The sequence below is a fragment of the Diceros bicornis genome, chromosome 5 (assembly GCF_020826845.1).
Source record: "Diceros bicornis minor isolate mBicDic1 chromosome 5, mDicBic1.mat.cur, whole genome shotgun sequence".
NCBI lineage: Eukaryota > Metazoa > Chordata > Mammalia > Perissodactyla > Rhinocerotidae > Diceros > Diceros bicornis.
Window position 1 is genome coordinate 87,638,740 of NC_080744.1, and position 25,840 is coordinate 87,664,579.

The window sequence follows — 25,840 nt, forward strand, 5'->3', positions numbered from 1 at the left end:
CCTCAGTGGTAATGTTTTCCTTACTCCTAACATGGCCCTCAAACTGACCTCAGAATCCAGCCAGTCTCGCGCACACACAGACCCCCGTGGACAAGAACCTGCGGGGCAGTTCAGGTTGCTAGATTAAAGCAAGGTGCCCGAAAGCTTGCAGCAGGGGAGCCTGCCCTTTAGGGGGAAGAGAAAATGGTGCAAGCCCCTTCCAGACGCCCCAGCGAGCCCGGTATGCCCCCAGAAATCTTCTCCTGTCCCCACGTGTTTTCTCTGGTCACCTAGGAACACGGCTTGGTATTTATGAGCGCGGGGAATGCTGCTAGCGCAGGCCTTTTTCTTCTGTTTCCTTAGCCAGGAACATTTTATGGTTTAATGCTTGCTCTTCTTCTCAAACGCAGAAATGTTAGCGGCTCCTTGCTGTGAAGACCGTTCTTCATTCCCAGAGGGTCGTTTCACCTGGAAGTAATCTGCAGGAGGAAGTCTTCGAGATTCTCAGGCTGACCTCTAGAAAAAACAGCAGGATGTGGTCCTCAAACTCCAGAGGCCCCAGCTCAGAAGACAGCTTAGCTTCTAGATGAACATGAGGGAAGGGGTGTAGGGGAAGAACCCAGCCTTCCCAACAAATTCCAAACTACCGTGTGCTATTTTCTCATAAGGTATCATAACACACATACCTTGAATTGATATTTTCAAATGAGCACATTCATCACAAGAATCACCACACTGCTGTCAGCTTTTGCTCAAAGCACTGGAATCCCAAGGGCAGCAACAGGTCTGGGGTCAAGTGGTCAGACAGAGCGGCATGGAGGCCTAGGCAGGAGTGGAACCAATCAATTAGTCAATCAACAGTTACTAAGCTCCTACGATGTGCCGGGCACACGGGCTCAGTGGTGGAGAGGACAGAAGAGTCCCAGCCCAAAGAGCGCTTGTTCTCCTGAGAGGTGGTGGATGGTGGAAAAGACTGGGAAGTGCCTTAAAGCCGAGAGCAGGCTGCATCTCATTCTAGGGACAACCTAGGACTTCTAGACTTCATTCTAGAAGTCATGAAGGGCTTTTAGGCTAGAAAGTGACATTCTCTGGTTTATATTTGGAGCGAGCTGCCAGGCAGTTAGAGAAAGAGTGGATTGTTGGGGGACAACAGTAGTAGCAGGAAGCTCAGTTAAGAGATATCGTTGTAGATCCAGCAACTGAGGAACAGTGTGAGACTGCGGTGGCTCTGGAGACGGCAGGCTGGGAATGGATTTCAGGTGTACCTCTGGGGCCCACCAATGAATGGAAGATGAGAGAAAGAAAGGCATCAGGGATGACTGCGATTTTTCACTTGAGCAGCAAGGGGAAGGGTGATGCCATTTATAAGATGGAAAAGGCTGAGTGCAGTGAGGATCTGTTTTCGAGAAGGGAACAAAGAAAGTCTTGTGTTGGACATTTTAAATTTGAGACATCTGTGTAACAATGTCAAGAAAGCAGTTGGACATGAATCTGAAGCTTGGGGGTGGGGGGAGTCTGAGCTGGAACCAGAAAGAATCTTAGAGACTGCAGAGCAGAAATATGATGACATCTTATATTCCAGAAGGGAACACAAACAATGAAATATCCCCCAGAGTTTCCATTTGGGAAACACCCTTGTTGCAGAATAAGAATAAGAAAGGCTTTTGAAAGGAAAGAATCGCTCTCTGCAACACGTTCCAGATTTCCTATGCAGTGGGGAGTGGGAAAACCATCCATCAATAGAATGTGCCCCCGACCCCAGCCCTGCCAACACTCCCTGTGGCATAGACAAGCCACTGCACATCTTTAAGCCTCAGAGTCCCCACCTGTGAAATGAGAGCGTTCAACTCGACGACGTAGCTGTGGTCTCTTCAGCACCTCGCCTCAGATCCCAAACCATTCTTGTGCTTACATCGTTGGGCCGGCGCAGTGCTAGGTCTGGGTCAGAGCGCAGGAGTATTGAACAGGCCCCTGCATCAGGAAACTCTTCCGTAAAGTTAGAGAAGCCAGCCACAAGTGAGGAAAGCTAGTAAAGTGCATGGCAGATGCCTCCAAGGATACATCTTCTAGTGTACTATCCCCTTCTCAATCCCTGCCTAGGAGAGCTGTAGACCTACATCGTTCTGATGATATGCAAACTCTTCTCTCTTGGGGAGGAAAGGAAAACATCTCTTTGTGATGGTGGCAACTGAAAGTCACTGATCACTGTCTTGTGTGGTACAATCTGTGCTGTAGGCAAGGCCACCATGGCGTCTAAGGGAGAGGGTTTAAGAAAATTACGTGATAAGTCCTGGTTCCTTAACTCAGAGCCTGGCAATAACATTCAAACTGCTCCACAACCACTCAGTTTAAGAGTCTAGTCCCACCATTGGGGATGGGGTGGGGGCAGAAGGAGAAGGGGAGGAGGGGAGAAGGAGAGAATATGATGCTGCTGAACTAATTGTAAATAATGCTTGTTTAAAAAAATAAATATATGCACACACACCGTCTGGAACTAAAATTCAACTTAAAAAGTGACAAGGTGATGATGAGGGAGTGGGGAGGTAAAATGGGCTGAGATTCGGCTGTAAAACGGAATGAAGCACTGATTCATGCTACAACCTGGATGAACACTATGCTAAGCAAAATAAGCCAGTTACAGAAGACCATATATTGTATAAGTCCATTGACATGAAATAATTGAAATGTCTAGAATAGATAAATTCACAGACAGAAATTGAATTCATGGTTACCCGAAGGGGGAGTGGAGTACTGGGGACTGATGACTAAAGGGTCCAGGGTTTGCTTTGGGGGTGATGAAAATGTTCTAAAATTGATTGTGGTGATGGTTGCACAATTTGGGGAATATACTAAAAATCATTGAATTGTATACTTTTTTTTTTTGGTGAGCTAACATCTGTTGCCAATCTTCCTGGTTTTTTTGCTTGAGGAAGACTAGCCCTGAGCTAACATCTGTGCCTGTCTTCCTCTATTTTGTATGTGCATTGCTGCCATAGCATGGCTAACAAGTGGTGTAGGTTCATGCCCAGGATCCAAACCCGTGAACCCCGGGCCACTGAAGCGGAGCATGCCAGACTTAACCACTATGCCACTGGGCCGGCCCCTGAATTGTATACTTTAAATGGGTAAATTGTATGGGTAAAAATTAAATTGGTAAATATATATATATAATTTTTAAGTGCACTGAGGCTTGTCTTGTTGTATGGGAAGTGTGGCTATAAATACTAAATAACTATAGATGAAACACTGACTATTAATTCAATTCAGTTATTAAAGTGAGAGCCACTCCTCTGTCACAAGAGAGCAGAGACTAATCAAGAAATGTTGCTCTCAAAAACTACTTGCTGGACTAATTCTATTCCTAGATTTGTTTGAGGGTTGGAAGGAATGTCATAGTTGGTTGTTTGGGAGACACAATAAAATTAAATACATGTTTTATAATAAATGTCACTTCTGTAAATTCTAGCAGTTGCAATATGTGCAAAAACAGAACTCTCCCCACAGGGTGTGAAAGTGAGCGCTATGTTTGGAGGAGCTGTGGAGCTAAGCCAGAGGGATGCAGCATACCATGGAGGAGATGATGCTGGAGGGACACACGGGGAGCGGGTGGGGTTGCTGGGTACAGGGATCAAGAGCATGCATACTTTGCAACTCATAATCTTGTGACCCGCAATAAAGCAGACTTGATGGATATTAAAACTGGACCTTACTTACACTTTCTGTTATTATCTTAAAACTTGGTCTTGCCCTACTCCAGTGATTCTCAAACTTGAATATGCATCAGAATCATCTGGAAGGCGTGTTAGAACACAGCTTACTGGACCCCAGCCCAGAGATTCTGATTCAGTAGGTCTGGGGTGGAGCCTGAGAATTTACATTTCTAACAAGGTCCAGATGATGCTGATGCTGATGCTGAAACTGAAGCATCCAACCCATGGACCACACTTTGAGTAGCAACAGCGAAGGGAACCTGCCAAATGCATTTCAGTGCTGGATGAGACCACAACAAGGACTCTTCAACAGACATTTCTTAAGATTACTCTTGAGATGTCCTGGGGGCAGAAAGAGTTAAGGAAGAGGCATTGTTCTGCCCTGGGAAGACCTGTCAGGCCCTCATGCAGTTTAGATTGGATTCTAGGCTTCTTGCTTATTGATTGCAATCAGCCAAGTTACCCCTGTAACAAATTGCCTTAAATTATTGAAATAGTAATAGGTGCAGCTGGGTAAATAATGTACAGGATGGTGCAAGTATATATTCATTAAGAGGTTGCCCACACTGCATGTCTCCCCACTGGGTCTGACTCAAAATGATTTGTTCCCACCAACCTGATATTTCTCGGTGCTTCCCCATCTGCAAATTCTCCATTTGAGGAGACTGAAATCCCTCATGCATTTCATACAGGTCTCTGAACATAGTCTTGGAGGTTTGGCTGCACAGATCCATGGAGTAGCCACACAGACGCACATCCTAAGTGTCTTTAATCTGCTTAGCAGCACGTATGCTAAGTGTTTAATATCTCTTGATGATAATGAACTGAGGATTAGAAACAAGTTACTCTCGATTACAGGCTGCATTAGAGGCAAATTAATGAGTTTGAACCCAAGAAGTCTTTGTTTCCAAAATGCAAATTTTATTTTTTCCCAGCTTTATGGAGATACAATTGACAAATAAAATGTTATAAACTTAAAGTGTACAATGTGATGATTTGGTGTATGTACGTATTGTGAAATGATTACCCCAATAAAATCAGTTAATACATCCATCATCTCACGTAAGTACCATTGTGTGTATGTGCATGTGTGGTGAGAACATTTAAGGTCTGCTCTCTCAGCAAATTGCAAGTGTACAATACAATATCGTTAACTATAGTCACCATGCTAGGCATTGGAATTTTTGCCCTGGTGAAAAGAGCATTAAGAAATACAATATTTTCTTAAGGAAACTTTCCCCATAATGAGATATGGCAGAGACTAACCGTGGTAGGGCTGATGAAGATTAAGATAGGCTCCTTAGAAAGCATCATGAGACAGAACATGCAAATCACCATGGAAACCAAGCCATGCTTTTATTTTATAATAGGTTTGCTAATTATCCTAAAAAGGTAAGAAAGTCCCCTTCCTAAGGGGAGATCAGGGTGGGTATTAATGAGTAATACAGCAAGAGAATGGAGGAAGGAGGCAGCTAGAAGTGTCCGTTTCTCCCTGACCCGCCAGGCAGGGGTAACACGCAGGGTTGGGCAGCGGAGTGTCTTGCTGTGCTGTTGGAGGCGGGGACCTGAGGATCAGCCGTGGACCCATGCCCAGTTTCCCCAGCCTCTGAGGTTGTTGCTCCTCTCTGATGTTTCCAGTATCCATGGAGCCTTCCAGATTGTGGGGGAGCAAACCATCCGGAGCACATTGTGCTGTGCTGTCCCAACCCAGGAAGTCAGCCTGGCCCCGTGGTATACACCCCTCAGGTGAGAGACTGGAGCAGAACACAAAGACAGGGAAGGAGGGTGCAAACTCATCCTGGGCACCTGCCCTAGGAACTTTCACCCACATTAGTCATTGAATGCTCTCTTAAAACCTGGTCCAGACAAAAGTTAACATTTGCTGACATCAATTAGGTGCCTGACACTAAGCCCTCTTCTTTTTAATTCTGGTAATCTCGAGCATAAATGAATATGAAGTAAGGGATATGACAGTCCTCTGGGTAAACACAGGCTAGATTTAGCATATAGAGATTTGCCACATTTATTTCAGAGCTTTTTATTTTTTAAACACAACATTTCTGATATAGTTTAAGTAACTTCTGAAACACTCACTGACAGTTGGGTAAATCCTTATTTCCACGCCTCTATGCTTTTACTAATCTAAGATATTTATCCATAAAAAAACAAATATTGTGTGTTTTAAATTTTACATCATTGGTATCACATTGTATTTATATTCTGCAGCTTAATGTTTTCACTTGACATTAAGTTTTCAAGAACTGTGGGTATTGACTGTCTAGATCAATAAATGAGTTTAGCAACGTTGCTTGGGTTTATCCCGTGAATACAAGGGCAGTTGCAAGGAATGGAGTCTGTACAATATATGCCCTCAGGACTTGAGACTTCGAGACCTAGAATGTGGTCAGTTTATGGAAGTGTTCCATGTGGGCCTGAGAAGTTTGCACTGCCCCTGTTTATGGGGTTCTGTCTACGTCTATTTGATCAAGCCATGCAAGTGGTATATACTTACTAATTTGTATCTACTTAGTCTGGTTTCTAAAGAATTGAGTTAAAATTATAGTAATAGGACTTTACGTGTATCAATTATTTTGATTGTCACAACTTTTCAAAAACGTGTATGTTATGAGTCTTACAGATGAAGAAATGTGAGGCTCAAAGCTGGGAAGCGACAGACTCAGGGTTGGAAGCTGTCTGCTTCCAAAGGCAATTGGTCTTCTAGAAGTCAGTATCTGCAGCTGAGGAAATGATCTAGCCACTGGGGCAAATAGAGGCAATTCGGCCTATGTTTAAACCCAGATCTGTGAGGCTCTGAAACAATAACTCTCAACCTCTAAACTATTGTGCAAAATCTAGCAAACAAAACTTTGGCCTCTCTGAATTACATCCTGCTACTCTGCACTTGATATTTTTGTTAACCTTGTCTGCTGACTTTGGACTGGTCCCCCTAACTTTCCCCAGTGTGTACTACTTCCCACAGATGTCCCTACATGCACCAGGCCCTCTGGTCCTCATGCCCACTCCCTCCCTCCTGTCAGGGCTCCGCTGACCATCGGGCAGCCCAGCCACGGCAGGTTCATGAATTAACAACCAAAGTCAATCCAAAATGTCTTCCCAGCCTTCAGGTCTGCATTTCCTGCCTCTTAGAATGGAAATTGAAGGAACAGATTCACCATGACATTGACACAGCTTAGGTGTCAAGGCCCCTCCCTTGCAACAGACCCTTACAAAGCCCTGTACTTAATTCTGTGTTTGTAGTTTTGTTTTCTCAAAAACCGTATGAACTTCAGGCCACCCAAAACCTGGATCCACCTCAGCAGAAATGACTTCTTTATCTTGGAGATCTCCTAGTCAAGTACGCAGTGAGGCGCTGTGGGGGAGTTCACAGGTCATAACCTCAGGATTAAAGCTTAGCTCAGAGGCACAGGCCAAGATCTCCCTGGCCCCTCTCTCCTTCCACTTGTGCGTCAGGCTGGGCGCCTTCCCCCACCCCGTGGGATGCTCTGGCCTTGGTCAGCCCTGCTCCACTGTGGCCTTCAAGCCAAGGAAAGGCCACAGCTCCCAGCTCAGCAATCCGCCTGGGCCCCGCCCTGCTCCAGCTGTGGGCTCTTGGGGAAGGGCCAGCCCAAGCCAGATGATCTGACATGATGAAAAGGGAAATTCTCAGCATTCCTTCTGCAGAAGACATTTGCCAAATGCAATGCAGTGAGAAGAAGCAGGCTGAGGTTTTCTTGTGCAGCCAAATGCATCTTCAACCCTAACAGAGTTCAATGTGGAAAAAACTGGGTCACATCTAATTAAGTCGAGTTTCAGGGGAAACTAGCATCTGCTGTGGACAGAACAGGGGGCCAGGGACGGGGAGGCCAAGGAAGGGAGGATGCAGGACCAAGCATTGAGATACTCTCCCAATGCACACAGACTTCCAGTTTTGGAAAAATATCTTCATATTCCCAGAAATGACCCAATGGAACAATCAGATTACATTATTTTCTCCAGTCATCAATGCACAGTGATGGTTCCAGATGGAAAGGGCCAGAATCCTGTTTTAACTCTGTCTTGACTCCCCCACTAACCGACTACCCAAGGATTCTCATAAAAATCCTCTTTCCCAAATCCTCATTTTCCTCTCTCACCAACAACGAAGGAGGGTTGGTGGGGAAAACATCAGTCAGTTTCAACTTCCCAGGCCAGCGTCAGCTGGTCACCTTCCACGAGGACATTTGAGGGTGTCCAGAGATCTGGTCAGAGCCCTCTTTCCCTCACAGCCAGTAGGCAATCTATGGCTCTAGAATCACTTTCTAACAGACCCTCTTAGAAGCCTATGCATTTCAATTATTAGAATCTTTTATTATCTGATCTTCTTGGCAAATCCAGTGCAGTGAGGAGAAGCAATACACTGGCAAAATATTTGGCAAAGCCAAGTATTCCTTCAAGATTTAGCTGAACATCTCCTCTATGAAGCCCTGTCTGACTGCCTTCCACCTGGAGGCTGAACCAAGCCTCTGCCTCCCCAAACATCTCCGTACAATAGCACTCATGATTGTACATAATTGTCTCCATCAGTTCTATCTCCCTCACCAGTCTGGAGACCTCACATTGCCACCCTCCCCTCCAGTGGTTCTCTGTATGTCTACCACCCTTTAGAGTTCACAAAGGCCTTTCGTTTACTGCCTACTTCATTGGTACAATTATGAGCCACCATTTTACAAATAAAGAAGCTGGCTTGGAAAGATTAAGTGTTTGCCCAAAGTTCAGTGCTGGTAAATGGGAACACCTAGAAGTACTCAGATCTTCTGATTCCGAGTCTGGTGTCCCTTGTGTTGTTCGGTGGCTAAAGGTAACAAGGCTTTAAGGAAATGAAGATATTGAGAGGGCAAAAATCCAGAACATAGCTTTCCTGCCTTCGAACAGATGATTGAATGATAAACTATGGGCAAAAAAATACAACACAATCACAAATTCAAATGCCTACAGAGGCCAGGCAGGGACTGAGAATGGCTGAAGCGGGCCTGGTGGAGACTGGGACCCATCTGAGAAGATGTGTCTACCTGAGGGCCCAGCCTATATTCAGAGTCAACAGATTGCTACCACACACAGGAACACAGGCCCAGAATTACTAATTTTATTTCTGCAGTTGGAAATCTGGACTTTAATATAAAATCTCCAAGATTTTTAATGTTGGCAGCTGATCCAAACATTTAAAAAAAACACTGAGGGCCAATCAAATACATCTGCAAGCTGACCGTGACCTACAGGCCACCAGTTTGCAACCTCTGATGCAGGGCCACTTCCTGGACATTGGATCAACCAAGCCAAACTAATCCAATTCAGCTCTAAGACCCCCTGCCCACTCCACATGGCGCCATCTTGCCATGTAGAGAATGGGGTGAAACATCGCATTTCCTAGCTTACTGCCTGCATCACTTTGATGGCCTCCTCTCTTGGAGGACTGGAATTTCTGAGGAGACAAACAGAAATGGTGGCCTTCAGCAACAAGGCTGCCTGCTCCAACTCAACTTCTTGCTCTCCCACGGCTCCTTTATCCTCACAACTCACAATAGGATAACCTCATGATTTTGATCAATCAATGAGCCATTCAGATCAGTCAGCCTCCCAGAAGGAGACCATTTTTTAATTTCTGTCTGATTTGGCATTTACTTTGCTTCCATCAGGCTTTCTACTACTTTTTTACAGGATCTCTTTCAGATTGTTCTCCAGGTGCCACACGGAACCTCACACAGCATTTGCACAAGAGTGAACATTTCACAAACATGAAATGGAAGAACAAATGACCTCCCAAACCTTCAACTCTGTCTCTCCTCCCTGCCCCTTTGCAGGCGTCTCCATCTTAGACCAGCTAAAAGGCTGGGTTTCCACCGGCTGATAAACCTCTGCTACTCTGACCATTACTGAGCACCTGCCATGCAGCTGGCCCTATTCCTCATCGAATCCTTGGAACAACCCTCTAAGATAGGTCCTAGCTTGGTCCTATGCTATAGACGAGGAGAACAAGGCCCAGAGATGGAGAAACACACTCAAGTAGCAAAGCTGGGATTTGAACCCAAGTCAAAGCTATTACAGAGTCCACACCCAGTGAAACCAGCTGTCTAAGCTTTGTGGGTGCTATCGTTATCCCCGTTTTACAGATGGAGAAAGAGGTCAGAGAGATTACAAACCTTCCTAAAAGTCACAACCCGCTGGTAAAAAAGCAGAGTTCAGGATTACATCAGGTCAACAATAGGCTCAGACCCAAAGAGCAGTGCTGGATCCACTTCTAAATTTTAACACAGGCTTAGTTGAAATGAAAAAATGATCATAAGAAGAACAAAGTTTAATGCTGGCTTCGCTCCAATCCCTGCTAATCATGCCTTTAATTAAAAAGCTAAAAAAAAGTACACATGAGCTTAGCATGTTGGATCTTCCCCTTCATTTGTAAGTCTGATGTCTTCTCTATCTACAAGTATGCTCTTGTCTCCCAGCCTCAATGTGTGGTCCATGGACCAGCAGCATCAGCATCCTCTGGGAGTTTCCCAGGAATGTTGGATCTCAGTCAGGCCCCACCCTAGACTCACTGAATCAGAATGGGCGTGTTAACAAAATCGCCAGGTGATTCGTGTGCACAGGAAAGTTCGAGAAGCACTGGACCACATGACACCAAGAAATCTCAAATATCAGTCATTTTATGAAAAATTCTCTTCTCCATGTCTGAGGACAACACTGACTAGGGACGGCTGGTTTGTAAACGCAAAAACTACTCAGAGACATAGCTTCCAAACAAGAGCAGCCTTCGGGGGCCACAATGAAATGTCTCAGAACCTCAGTTTGAGGTGAGTGAGCCCACTTTGGGGGGCCCGGCTAGACCCAGCCATCAGTGTTGTCTGCCATGGCAACTCTGTCTCTTCAATAAGATGCCCACCCATCTGCCCTTCTGCATGTTCTCTGGGCTGGTTGTTCACAGAGCTGCAGGGAGGGTGTCACTGCTTTCAAACCCCTCCTGAATGACTAGAGAATAAAACTGACCTTTTGCCACAAAAATGCACCCAAAAATGAAGTAATAAGGGAATAGCAATGAACCTTAGGGGCTGTCCATCAGCAAGCCTAGGATGGGTTTGAGAATGTCCTTATAAAGCCATATGGCAATTCCTCGGTGGCCAAGCTGTGGGTGGTATGGGACTGAGACCAGAACCGTGGAATCCTGGGTTATAGGAAGGTCGGAACTGCTTCAGTCACCGGCCAAATCTACAATTAATCCTTGGAGGATAGACGCGGGAAGGGACCCTTGGCTGGAAGAAGGACCCAAGCCCGGGAAAGCCAGGAGCCTTCTCCAGAAGGCGGTGCGCGGCTTTTCTTGGGGCCTGCTGGAATTTCATTATCCTGTGCGCACTGTACAGATGGGAATTTAATAATTAATTAGGGAACAGCTCACCCCAGAGCCTGTGCGGGGGGATTATGCAAATCCACCGAGATGTGGCAAGGGGCTGAATATTTTACAGTGTGTTTAATTTGCAAATACAACCCACCAAGAAGGCTCAGGCAGGAAACCTCTCATCATAATAATTATTATTACTCATGCAAAACTACTTGAGTTTCCATCAGACCTCCTTTCTTTCAACTGCTTTCGCCAAACACCTCTCCCAAGAAATGTAATATATTTTTTTAATGAAAAAAAGAAAGTAACTGAAATGAAAAAGAATATCAGGAATGAAATGAACCTGTTTGGATAAAATAACAACTAACCTAGGGGCCAGCCTGGTGGTGTAGTGGTTAAGTTTGCCTGCCCTGCTGCCATGGCCCAGGGTTCTCGGCTTTAGATCCCAGATGCGGACCTACACACCACTCATCAAGCCATGCTGTGGTGGCGTCCCATATAAAGTGGAGGAGGATGGGCATGGATGTTAGCCCAGGGCCAGTCTTCTTCAGCAAAAAGAGGAGGATTGGCAACAGATGTTAGCTCAGGGCCAATCTTCCTCACACACACACAAAAAAAAACTAACCTAGACCCTACCTTTGCTCAGTCTATACCTCTCTTTACCACTCAAATAGCTCCCACCAAAAATTCCTTCCAGAATTTTCTTTCACGTGCACTCTGATTACCAACTGAGCTAGGAAGCTGAACACCAGAAGAAACAAATGCATTACTTCTTGTGTACTCCACACACTACCTAATGCATTATTTAAGCCACTGGGTGATTCTGTGAGTACCCCCAATATCCTTCCTGTCAATTCTCCTTTGCTTAAATAAGCCAGAGCAGTTTTCTACTGCCTCCCCAACAAGTACCTAACCGTTCTAGCTTGTGTGGACGATAGGGGCTAACGAATCACACACCCAAACGGCTTCTAGCTAATTCCACCTGTTCCACCACCACCACCACCACAGGTTGAAATCATCTAGAACAGGGTCAACAAACTTTTCCTGTAAAGGGCCAAACAACAAATCTTTTAGGCTTTCTGTGCCATATGGTCTCTGTTGCAATTTCTCAACTCTGCTGTTGTAGCAGGAAAGCAGCCACAGAGGATATGTAAACAAATGAGCGTGGCTGTGTTCCAATAAAGCTTTATTTACAGAAACAGGTGATGGGCCAGATTTGGCTGCCACCCAAACCTTCTGGTACTTGCTGTTCCACTACAGCATTTCTCAAGACTTCATGAAATTTTATTCTTTCAAAAAAAAAGATGGGCTCTCTCTATGACTCCAAGCATGTGTATACGCAGACGTAAATGTATTAGATCAAACCAGTGGTTCTCACATTTAACAATGTCTGGAGACCAGGGTCAGCTTCGTGGGCGTGTAAGTTGCACAGTCAATTGGGGTACTGCTTAGAAGGGCCCCAGCCCCACACTTGATTTAATGCTCTGCTGTCACTGTCTTGAATTTCTTAATAATTTTTGTGCAAATGGCCACACATTTTTATTTTGCACTGAGTCCCACAAATTATGTTGCCAGTCCTGCTGGAGACATAGAAAACATACAAGACTGTCACCACTGGGGAGGAGCTGCTGGCATCTAGTGAGTGCAGGCCAGAGATGCTCCTAAACACCCTACAACACACAGGACAGCCACCCACAACACAACAAAGAATTATCAAAAGGTCAATAGTGCCAAGGTTGAGAAACCATGTGAAATTGCCAATAGCCTACCATTTTTGACCTACAAATATAGTCATTTTATATGGTGCAGCCTAATTTAACCGTCTTACATCTTTATAAGACTTATAAAAATATTTACAAACCAGGAAAAAAATCTTCTCTCAATCTATGCATTTCTGGTTTCTTTTTGTTCACCACAAATAAGCCTCTTTTAATCTGCCCCCAATCTGTGCATTCATGGTTTTGTCTGTTTCCTGATTTTCCTAGAAAAGTAATACATGCAAATGGCACAAATTTTTAAGATTCTGAAACATATGCGGTAAAAGTGAATGTCCCACCTACCCAGTCCCCATCCCCATCTCCCTTCTCATAGAAGTCCCAGTCATCATTTTTTCACCTGTCCCCCGCAGACATTTTGTAAACGGGGGCATTCTATACGCGCAGTTCCTCTCCTATTTTGCTTAGGATATCCTTTAGCAGCCTGCCTAAAATATTCACCGGACATCCCCATGTCTGGTCCAGTCCTGCTTTGCTTCCTGAGGGCCACCTACTTCTGTAATGAGGTCTCCAAATGTTCCAGGGCCTTCTCCTCCAGCAAGTCTGCCTCCTGGAACCAACTCATTTGATTCCCCTGCTCCCCCTCTTTTGAAGTCCTGGCTGAATAAAAAGTAGCATTCCATTTTCCATTTCTTAATTTCTCTCCCTTGGTGCTCTTTGTCACAGAATGTAGTATTGCTCTATTTAAAGTCTGTTGGGACCCAGAGCCTGTCAAAGTTGTTGAACAGAATAAAAAGCTCTTGAGCTTGATCCAGGCCAAACCTCTATACATAGACTCGACCCTCATTTCTGTTCCAAAAAGAGCAGGAAAGCGACAGCCTGGTGTCGGAGACTCTAACTTCCCCGGTATCGATTTTGACTTGCAGAGGGAAGGCGGGGCCACCCCCCTACACATGTGAGCACGGGTATATGTGACCACGTACCAGCTCATAAATTATTAATACCACTTTTGAATTAAAAGAGAAAAAGACAAGCAAAAGCAACGAAAAAGGTATAAGCAGGCAGAGAACACCAATTCAAGAGAATGATTAATTATTTACAGGTATTTAACCACTATCTGATTCAAGGGCAACATTACTAGTTGGGAGAAGTAGGAAGCCGGCAGGAAAGTGTGGCTCTGACCCCAGGAGCAGCAGATGGCTGCTGGGAGAGCAGCAGGGCCCTGGGAATCGGCCCTTCTCTTCCTTCTTGACCTTCCAACTCCCACGGCCGCCTTACTTTGTGTCCCAGGATGAAGGCTGCAGGCTCATTTCCCCAGCCCTCCAGGGAGGTGAGAATGAGTGCCCTGGGGCTGGTTGTCCTGGCTGCTTGATGTCAGAGGTGGCAGCCCAGTGACGAGGGAAGGCTGAGCCACATTGTGACTGACAGAGGAGTGTGGTCTCAGAAACCTAAGCAGGTCTGGCATTCATGCACGCAAGCACGGCTGTCCTTAAACCCCAAGGTGACACTGACAGGAGAGGGAGGGTGTTACAATTGGGATGAAATCCCAGCACTGCTACCGTATGGTCCTTCAGGGAACGCTGGGTCCTTCCCAGTTCTTGCCACATCCCTGTCTAAATGGATGCCTTGAGATGTGAGTGCAGGGAGGGAAGGTGCAGGATAAGCTAGGGGTAAAAGAAGAGAAAACAAGCATTTGCAATGGAGGAGTAATCTCAATGCTGAGTTCCCAGACTCATCGTGCTAGAAAAGCCCGTGCAGCTTTTCTTTAATTGCGGTAAAATACACAAACATAACATGTATCATTTTAACCATTTTTTATTTTTATTTATTTTTTATTGAAATATATTTGACATATAATACCATATAAAAATAAGGTGTACAACATGTTAATTTGATATATTTATATATAGTAATATGATTGCCTTTATATCAATAATTAGCACCTCTGTCATGTTGCTTCGTTAATCTTTCTTTCTTTCTTTTTTTTTTTTTTTTTGCTTGAGGAAGATTAGCCCTGAACTAACATCCGTGCCAATCGATTTTGTATGTGGGTCGCCACCACAGCATGGCTGATGAGTGGTGTGGGTCCTCACCTGGGATCCAAACCCGTGAACCCGGTCTGCTAAAGTGGAGCACACCAAATTTAACCACTCTGCCACAGGGCCAGCCCTTAACCTTTCTTTTGGTTAACTAAATTCTAGTCTCTTAGCAAGTTTGATGATATAATACAATATTATTGTCTATATCCATTTTAACCATTTGTAAGTGTACAGTTCAGTGGCATTAAGTGCAGTCACATTTTTGTGCAACCGTCGCCACCATCCATCTCCAGAACTTTTTCATCATCCCAAACTGAAACTCTGCACCCATTAAACACTAACTCCCCATTCTCCCCTCCCCCAGCCCCTGCCAACCACCCTTCTGCTTTCTGTCTCTGTGAGTTTGACTGCTCTAGGACCTCACATAAGTGGAGTCATACAGTATCTGTCCTTTGGTGATGGGCTTATTTCATTTAGCATAGTGTCCTCAAGGTTCATCCATGTTGTAGCCTGTGTCAGACTCTCCTTCCTTTTTAAGGCTGAAGAATATTCTATTGTATGTATATGTTTACCCATGCATCCATCCATGGACACTGATTGTTTCCACCTTTTGCCTATTGTGCATAATGGTACTATGAATGCAGGTGTATGAATATCCGTTTGAGCTGTGTAGCTTTTTTAAAAACACATACCCACATACATGTGAGATTCTGTTTCAGTAGCTCTGGAGGGAGTCCTGGGAATCTGTATTTTTAACAAGACCTCCTCCACCTGATTCTGATGCCAGACGGGGTTTGGGAAAGAAGAAACTAGATTCCTGAACAAATTATGCTGATCCCAGCAGCGAGTCCTCTTTGTGGTTCCTTTGTAATTCCGGCCTGATGATGAGAGTAAAAACAGCTTCCATTTTGTAAATATCAACTCCAACAGTTTCAACAAGCTATGTCTGATTTACAGTAGGGAGACTGAGACTGAGACACAGCTCAAACACCAGGATACAAGTTAATCTCTCTGATTCCCAAGACCTTGCTCTCTAGCTCATGAACTGTAACGCTCTGACTCCGATAAGCCTGTGGCAGCTCTCCTGGGTGACGGCGCAACATCCAACACCAAGGGATCTGAGGTAAAGGGAGAGAAAAAGGCTGCCCCACACCGGGGCCACTGTAGGAGTGGGCTCTCAAAGTGTGCGGTGCAGTGTCTGTGAGAGGTGGCTGTTTGTTTGTTCCTGGAAAGGTGTCATCAGCAGCTTGGAAACAGTGAGTGTGTCTTGTGTTTTGTTTTACCAATGGTAGGTCAGCTTCGTGCTGTCTTTAAGTTAAGGACAGATGCATGAGGATGAAAGACGTAGAAATGCTCACTGACATTTGCAGCCCTCCCACCATGTGACTCAGGCCCTGTTCATGGTGTTCTCTATGCGTCACCTTATTGAGTCCTCACGCCGACCCTTCAAGGAAAGATTCTCTCCACTTGACTAACACGAAGATGAGAGTTCAGGGAAATTGTATGACTTGCCCATGGTCACTTAGCGAATGCCAGAGCCAACACTGAAAACCAGATCTTTCTGACCTGCGTACATGTTCTCTCCTCCTGACTCTTCAGGCTCCCATGCCTCCAGCCCCACCCTCCATCTCCAAGCAGTCCCAAGGTCTTCTTACCCCATCAAAGCATTTCAGACTAAAGAGGTTTAAAACCATTGGACTTTATGATTGGCGCCATAAAGTATCCAGGAGTAAAAGAAAGTTCTCACTTTTGAAATATTCTGCATTCTGCTAAACTTTTCATCTTCTAGCCATTAGAGCTTAGACTCTGGCGTTCTCAGAAAAGGGGCCTTTGTCTAACCAAACCTGCGGTGTGTCTCTGAGCTCCTATAATACTCACTACGTTGTTGCTTAGTAAGCTGCTACTGGGCATTTTCAGGGAACCACACCATGAGTCCATCACTCTTCCTGTGATATTTTACAAACCGTGTCTAATGCCCTTCGCGGTGCCATATACATGCTTATCTCAGTAAGTTATTCCTGACTAGGAGAAAGAAGGAATGCATATTTCTCATATGTCTTTAGTTGACCTGTCTGAGTGCTGTATTAGTCAGGGTTCTCCAGAGAAACAGAATATAGAGAGAGAGATTTATTTTAAGAAATTGGCTCACATGATTGTGGGGGTTGGCAAGTCCAAAATGTGTTGGGCAGGGCAGCAGGCTGGAAACTCAGGCAGTTTCTAAGTTTCAGTCTTGAGGCAGAGTTCCTGCTTCTTCGAGACACCTCGGTCTTTGCTCTTAAGACCTTCAACTGATTGGATGAGGCCCACCCACATTAAGGAAGATAATCTACTTTACTTAAAGTCATCTGATTGTAAGTGTTAATCAGACCTAAAAAATACCTTCACAGCAATATCTAGAGTTTGACAAAACTGGGCACGGTAACCTAGCCAAGTTGACACACAAAATTAACCATCACATGTGCATACCTCCCAAATCTAGAGATGTATAAAAATACAAGTTACTGTGGATAGTTCTAAAGGGGAGGAAAATAAGGATATTAAAGACTGACTAATGTTAATAATAAGATTACTATGAACTTGTAATCACAAAGACTAGAGTTGGGATGTTGTTACTATTTATATCCTGCTTGCTTACAGAAAATATTTGAAGAATCAGAGTCAAGAGCAAAAATCCAGGAATTGTCTAGAGAACTAAAATTATTGAGCTTCTATGGTCACTCTAGTAAGTAATAAAATTACATATTATTTTATATCTACTAAGTCATAAGATTTTAGAACTATGAAGGATCTCAGTTTGAAGTCCACTATTTTATGTAAAAAAAAAAACAGGACCAGAGATAAATTCACTTACCTCTGAAGACGATATCCCATTAAGCACGTGCCCTACTCTTTGCAACTAGGCCACACACTCAAATTAACCCAACCTTTATTGAGTACCTACTGTATGCTAGGCTTTCTTCCAGACACCTTGCTAGGTGCTGGAGACACATGCCAGGCACCTTTTAAGCACTTAATGCACATAAAGTCATTTAATCTTCACAAGGATACTTGGAAGTATGTACTATTCTTCTCTCCGTTTTGCAGAAGAAATCACTGAGGCGTAGAGAGCGTGAGTATCTTGCCTGAGGTCACAAGGATACCAGGCCAGGTTGCTAAAATTTGAACCTAGGCAGCCAGGCTCCCAGGGACACCTGCTTGTCGATTATCTGATGTTGTTTCTGGTAGGGAAGATAAAAATATAAACAAAGGGCTTTTGTTTTTTAATCTATTGGGAGGGGCGATATTAGACAGGAGTCTTAGAACATGCCTGGGAATTAAGCAGCTAAGAGAGGTGAGTGCAGAAGCGGGGCACGGGGAGCTCTAGATCTTATAGGCCCTGACATGAATGTAATTTGGGGGCCCTCCTTTAGATTACAAAGTTATGAATACAAAATTAGGTGCAAAAAGTGAATATTGACTTCCACTAAGAAAAAACTCAACAAATTGCAAATTTTAAAAAGCTGATCAACTACCACAAACATTACACTATCTGGAAAAATAACATAATCTTTTCCTGAATTAACTGCCCAATCCACCTCTACAGCGCTTTTATCCCCACATATTTGTCCCATGCGCTCTCTCTTTGCCTCTGCCTATGACACGGAATATCTCCTACAGAGAAAATAGATAATGCAATCCTTCCTCTGACGTGGTTGGTAGAAATTTTATTTTTATTCTTAACAGTTTAGAAAGAATTCTGTCCACTTCCCAACTAATTTCTGGTTTGGTCATGTAAATTTTTAAGATTGTTGTCAAAACTGAGAAAACCTCTCAAGGTTTATATATGAGAGGTGAGATTTCAGGTATTTCAAGTTTTCTTATGTAGTGACCAATCCTATAGTTTTCAAATTCTTTGAATTGATGCAACTCATTAACTATTTCGTTGTTGATTTCCTCACTACAGTAGGTTTTATAAGTTTAAATTATGTTGTTGATGTCAGTATTTTGAGGCAAATTAGCAAGAAACTCAAATCTTTTCCCAATGTGTTCATATGATTCACTCCTCTTAATTAACTGGATTATTAAAAAAATCCAAGGGCTTAGTCATCATTTCTATCAGAAATAGAATAGGGGCCGACCCTGTGGCTTAGCGGTTAAGTGTGAGCACTCTGCTACTGGCGGCCCGGGTTCGGATCCCGGGCACGCACCAATGCACTGCTTGTCAGGCCATGTTTGTGGCGCCATGTTGTGGTGGCATCCCATATAAAGTGGAGGAAGATGAGCACGGATATTAGCCCAGGACCAGTCTTCCTCAGCAAAGAGAGGAGGATTGGCATGAATGTTAGCTCAGGGCTGATCTTCCTCACAAAAAAAAAAGAAATTTTTCTTGATGAATTTCTGCCTTTGCCATATCTAAAAAAAATATTTTTACAAGTTTTTAATGTCAAAATGATTTCTATTGATTTCACCATTAATTTTTATCACATTGTGTTCATAGTCCAAGTTTAACAGAATTTGCTCTCTATTCTTTTTTTTTAAACAGTCTTTTTTTTTTTTGAGGAAGATTGGCCCTGAGCTAATATCTATTGCCAATCTTCCTCCTTTTTTCCTTTTTTCTCCCCAAAGCCCCAGCAGATAGTTGTATGTCATAGTTGTACATCCTTCCAGTTTCTCTACGTAGGACACCACCTCAGCATGGCTTGATGAGCGATGCGTAGGTCCACACCGGGATCTGAACCGGCAAACTCTGGGCAGCCGAGGCAGAGCATGAGAACTCAACTGCTACGCCACCCGCTGGCTCCTTGCTCTCGATTCTTTAATGAACAAATTTAAAGATGACAAAATAGGTTCACTTTTATCTACATCGAAATTAGGAGTCTGTAATTCCTCACTTCTTTTATTGAAATGCTCCAAAACATCTTTCCAAATTCCAAGAAAAATGCATGTTCAAGGTTTCTTAACTTTTTGAATACACTTTATGCCTCTCATGTATGTCCAGACTCCTCTTCCAAGTCTTCAAAAATATATTTTGGGGGTCAGCCCTGCGGCATAGCAGTTAAGTTCTGGAGCTCTGCTTCAGTGGCCCGGGGTTCGCAGGTTCGGATCCCAGGCGCAAACTCATGCACCATTTATCAAGCTATGCTGTGGCAGTGTCCCATATAAAGTGGAGGAAGATGGGCACAGATGTTAGCCCAGGGCCAATCTTCCTCAGCAAAAAAGAGGAGGATTGGCATTGGATGTTAGCTCAGGGCTAATCCTCCTCACAAAAAAAAAAAAGAAAGAAAAAATATATATATATTTTAAAGCCCTTGACACGTCCCATGTTGCAAAGCTTGAACAGCTTCATAATGAGCAGACATCCTCATGACTCGTAAACTCTTGAAAGAAAATTCCAAGCTGGGCAAATCTGAAAAGAAAACTCAACAGATGCAAACTGTCGAAGTAGTTGACAACTTTGGGCAAGGCGGAGGCAGCAGGAGGACAAGGAGGAAAATGTCCGAGGTGACTCCTGATTGCTGTTAAAATATTTTATTATCATTAATTGACAAAAACTTATCACCATATGAGCACATTGCTAGGACCCTTCCAGGGCCTTGGAAGGGGTGCTGAAACTGAATCTGTAATGTGGAGAGAACTTGAGTATCACAACAAGGTGATAATGTCAACAAGGGCCCCAAGTATTCGATAAGGCAAGGCAGGGTCTCAGGAGTGTCCTTGCCAGAGCAAGGACAGCTGAAGACACTGAGAGACCTTGCCCTAGGGGCCATGAGATGCTCAGGAGGGTTTGGTTTTTTTCAGGTTAAAAAAAATTTCATAGGGAGAAAGGAGAATGGGAAGTTAGTATTGAATGAATACAGAGTTTGAGTTGAGGAAGATGACAAAGTTCTGGAGATGGACAGTGGTGACTTGATGGTTGCACAACAATGGGAATGTACTTAACGTAAGAGAACTGTACACTTAAAAAGAGTTAAGATGATAGATTTATGTTATGTATATTTTGCCACAATAAAAAAATGTTTAAATAGAAATAAATTAACAAACTTTTAAAAAATTGAGATAATTGTAGATTCACAAGCAGTTGTAAGACATAATACAGAGAAATCTCTTGTACACTTTACACAGTTCCCCCACTTTGCAAAACTCTAGTACAACACCACAACCAGGATATTAACACTAGTATGATCCACCCCCATCTTATTCAGATTTCTCAGTTTTACTTCTGTGTGTGTGTGTGTATGTGTGTCTGAGTTACAATTTTATCACCTCTGTAGGTTCCTGTATTCACCACCACAAACTACTCAACAGTCCCAACACCACAAGGATCCCTCATGCTGCTTTTATAACCACACCCACCTCCCTCCCACCCTGCTCCCCATCCCAAACCTCCGACAACCACTAATCTGTCCTCTATTTACAAAGTGTCATTATTTCAAGAATGTTATATAAATGGAATATCATTCATACATACCTTCTTGGATTGGCTTTTTACACTCAGCGTAATTTCCTGGAGATTCATCCAATTTGTTTACAAGTTTCAAAGGTTGGCTCCTTATGGCTGCGTGGCATTCCACGGTATAGATGTATCACAGTTTGATTAACCATTCACCTATCAAAGGGCATCTGGATCGTTGAAGGACAGTTTTTGGCTATTACGAATAAAGCTGCCATGAACATGTGTGTATAGGTTTCTGTGTGAACGTAAGTTTTTATTTCTCTAGGGTAAATGCTCAGGAGTGCAATTCCTGGGTTCTATGGTAGTTGCATGTTGGGTTTTTTAAGAAACTGTCAAAGTATTTTCCAGAGCACCTGGACCACTTTACATTCCCATCAGCATGGTGTGAGTGATTCAGCTTTTCCAACATCTTCACCCGAGTTTGGTGTTGTCACTATTTTTATTTTAGCCATTCTAATAGGTACTAGTGGTATCTCATTGTGATTTTGATTTGCATTTCCCTAATGACTACTGATGTTGAGCATCTTTTCATAGCGGGGGGTGTTAAGCACAGGAGAGGTATGACAAATGGGCACTTCAGAAAGGTCACTATGTGCAAGTGGTTTCAATAGTCCCTGATAACGGCCACCCGGGGCCTGACCCAGGTCATGAGAGTGAAGGGACAGAGAGGGTGGGGATGGAGGGTTACAGAAATGCTTTAGGAAATAAAGTTGGCCAAAAGTGGTGACCAGTGAGACAGGGAGAGGCACCGCTGAGGAAGGAGGAGGAATCCCGAATAACTTCTAGGATTCTAATTCAGATGGAGAAGAATTCAGTCTAGAAATGTTGAGTTTTGTCTACAAGACATCCATGTAGCCCAGAGCATTTGGATCTGAGAGTTCAAAATCAGGGCGGAAGCCGGACTGAAGATTGGGACTGGGAATCTCAGGGATTTCCATCGCTAAAATCAGTAGGGGGAGGGGCCTGATTTTTTAGACCTCTAGTCTCTTGGTTCCCCTTGCAGGCCATGGACCCCAGGCGTTTGGGGGCTGCTGCAGAGGACCCACCAGTCCACACGCAGACCAAGCGTTTTCCACAGCGCATGACCCGCTTAAGGGCTATTTTCAGTTGTATGTAGATTCGCATATCATTTCACAAATCCATTTTAAAAATTTTAATTATAGATTTTTTCTTTCATGATTATTTTTCAGCCAGATAATTAAAGTGCTAAAACTGGTGTGAACGCATGCAAAATGTCTAATCATTTAGAAGCGCCCGTGGCTTCGGCTAGGTGGTCGTCCCAAGGCCGAGGAGTCCGCGCGGCTCTGAGGTGCCGGCTTTCGGGGTCCCCTGGGTATTCGGTTGCTAAAGGCGATCTCCCACCTGCTCTCGTTCCGGGAGACTCCCTGCCCTCCCCGCCCCGCCCCCGGGCCTCCCACCCCTTCCTCGGCGAGCCTTTTGAACTCGACCATCCCTCTCCCCAGCCTACCGCCTCGCAGAAACGCACAGGCCCCGAGGGCCGATCCCCTCCGAGTCGTGTCTGGACCCCCTCCGCGGGGAGCTCACTGCTGGGTCCCGGCCCTCGGGGGAAACAGTGCCAGCCGCGTCTCATCCCAGCACTTCCAGCGCAGCTGTGGGGTCTCCTTTGCAACCTTTGAGAAGATTTTTAAATTACATTTCCCAAGCCCTTCTGATCTCCAAGTGCACAGCACCCGCACCCTGACCCGCGGCCCCACCCCCAGGTATGCGCTAAGAAAACAAGCGCAGCCACGAAATGGGCAGAAATGCAAACCCGGCGTCTCCGTGCGGACTCCGCGCGGCAGAGCGCGCAGCTGCGCCGGTTAATATGTAAGACGGCGCGCTGGGGAGTCGGCCCCGAAACAGTGGATGTGGATTCCAGCTTTGCCTCTGGTATTTCATAAGGTTGCTGCTTAAATATAATTCCAAAGAAATCGCGGTTGCCCTTGGGAAGGAGAGAGGGAAGGAAGAAGAGAGCTTGGCCTGTTCTGTTCCCCTAATGGCAATCACTGATCCGTTGTGACACAGGAGTCATAGGGCGAACCCAAGATCTTACTGCACGTCGCGAGGATTGTTCTCCCAGGAATGTGAGACCCGCCTCTTATCTCCTAGTCATACCTCCGCCGTCTCCTGCCCTGAGAATTAGCGAGGATGATGGCCCAGCGAGCGGTCCGGGGAACCGCTGCCGCCACGGCTCTGCGTCCGTTTCATTGATTATGTCGTTCAGCGCTGGACGCCAAAAGCGCCACCATGCATTTTTCCAACGGGGAAAATAGTGACGCTTCTTTTTACTTATATTTATCTTTTTGCCTTATTTTTGGAGTTTTCTAAAATTAAAAATCCAATGCCCAGACCCTGGTTATTTAAAAACAAGCAAGTTAACTTCCGCTGCATAAACTGGCCGCTTCAATCATTTCCCCGGAGGCCCTGAGATTCCTAAAATGAATCCAGTTGGAGGAAGCCGGGAGGCAGGGAGGAAGAGGGAGAACTAGTAATTGAGGAGGTGCTGCCTCGCTTTGCCTCCTAGGTTTTCCTTCCAGAATTCTCTCAGGCCCGTGATCAGAGGACCCTCCACTGTGCCAAGGCAGCTTCTCCCGTGGGCTGATCCGGGCCCACCCCTCCACAGTCTGGGCAGCCCCTGGGCCTAGGGGAGGCCCACCTGAATTTGGCAGCACTGCCTCACCTGGGGAGATGTCAGAGGAGCCCTGGTCCCCACTGTGCAGAAGGAAAGGCCTTCCCAGCCCTGAAAGTGAGGTGCTGTCATTCTTCTGGGGCTCACTGCAAAAAGTGCGCCAAGCTTTCTATTAAAACAATATCACAGCCACAATTACATGGAGAGCGTGTCATTGGAAGTAGTAGATCCAATGCTTACAGGAGTTCACAAATAAGAAAAAAGCAAGAAACAAATATGCATTTGCTAGCTTTTTATTTTGCCAAAAAGGGATATTTTTTAAACAACTATTTTCTACCAACACCATCGCTTCTTTTAAGAAAAACTGCTTAACTCATGCACATATGTGGATGCACACACACACAGAAAGATAAATCCTTAGACTAAGGAGCAGCCCGTTAGTTGACAATGTCGAGCTTTCTGGAAAGCCGACCACTGTTTGAGAAGCCGGGTTTGGGGTATCAGTCCCCTCCCTTGGCTGTGCATGGGGACATAGGCTACATCTACATCAGCTCTCAGCAAAGACCAGTGGGTTTGAGAGCCCTGATTTTCTACCGTGAACTTCTCCAGGAAATGTACATGAGAATGAATCAACTCCTCAGAAAGCCATCCCCTCCCGGAGAAAGAGCAGATAAATAAAAGACTAATGACAAAAATGTTTCCGTTATCTAACCATTGTTCACCACCTCCTAAATGTGAGTTTCCAAGGTCAGTTTAAGTCTGAAACTTCTGATTCCATCTCAGTGGTGACAGAGGCCTGGCCCAAAGATGGGCCAGCGCTGTGGTATGGCCTGCTCCAGTGTCAGCTCTAGGTCAACTCACCACAAGGCCTAAATCACTCCAAATGCCCCACCAAGACCCAGGAAGGCATCTCTAGACCCCACCTGGTCTGCGGTACTTTGGTGCTCAAAGGATGTCCATCTAATTGCGGATGGATTGGCTCTGAACAGGCCCGCAGGATGGAGAAATGGAGACCTTCGTTCTGACAGAGATGCTGATGCCCTTGCTTTGTGCCAGGTAAGATCCTCATTGTCACTCCAAAGCAATTTGTAAGGGATTGGAAGCCTCTGAAAGGGGGAAGCACCTGTGACCATAATCCCAGCCTCTTAGTCACAGTTGACGTTTCCTTTTCTTCACAAATGCACATTCCCAAGCATTGCACAGTCCAATTTATATTCTAATGGTGAGGAAGGAGGGGCCTCTTGGGAGCTTGGAGTGCCAGGCAAGAATCAATTTCCCTCCATCCAGCAAATGTTCTTGCACCTGAATGTGTGCCTCTGAGGATGAAGGCGGAAACTGACAACCAGAAATAACACTTGGAGATGAAGCCTCATTTTGTAAAGGGCCAACGAGATGAACAGGCCATTAGAAAAAGACAAAAGAAGTAAATACAAATGACCAACAAATAGAATTAAAATGTTCAACATCACAGGTAACTTTTTTAAAATGTGAATCAATCCAATGAGATACCATTTTTAGTGCAACTAATGGCAGAATCAAGAAGTTCTAACAGTCCTTGTTTCCTAGGGCCTGGGGAAACTGACCCCCCTTAGGAGGGAGTGGAAACAATTGCAATTTTTCTGGAAGTCAGTTTTGCTTTACATATCCAACCGCAAAAACATGCACATCCTTTGACTCCATCATTTCACATGTGCGAATGTATTCTAGGAAATAATGGAGAATGTGCAAAGATGTCTCTATATAAGGATGTTCACTAAATTTCCAACAGTAGGAAATTGTTTAAGTCATTTATGGTGTATCTAAGTAGTGGAACAAGGGAAGCTTACATAATATGATAGTTGTGTAATTGTTGAAATGGAAAGGCATTCAAACTATATTGCTAGTTTTAAGAGGGTTACAAACAGTAAGCATACATTTTTTTGTGGTTTACTCGTTTCATTCAACAAATATTGCCAAGCAATAGGAA

General features: G+C 44.6%; 1 long non-coding RNA gene across 1 annotated transcript; it reads right to left on the reverse strand.

The window, feature by feature from the left end:
• Positions 1-222: 222 nt before the first annotated feature.
• LOC131406413 (uncharacterized) lies at positions 223-22,894 on the reverse strand. The gene is made up of 3 exons (XR_009220137.1): positions 22,714-22,894; positions 666-801; positions 223-495 (listed from the first exon to the last, which is right to left on the reverse strand). It is a non-coding gene; the product is annotated as an uncharacterized LOC131406413 (long non-coding RNA).
• Between the last annotated feature and the right edge of the window lie 2,946 nt (positions 22,895-25,840).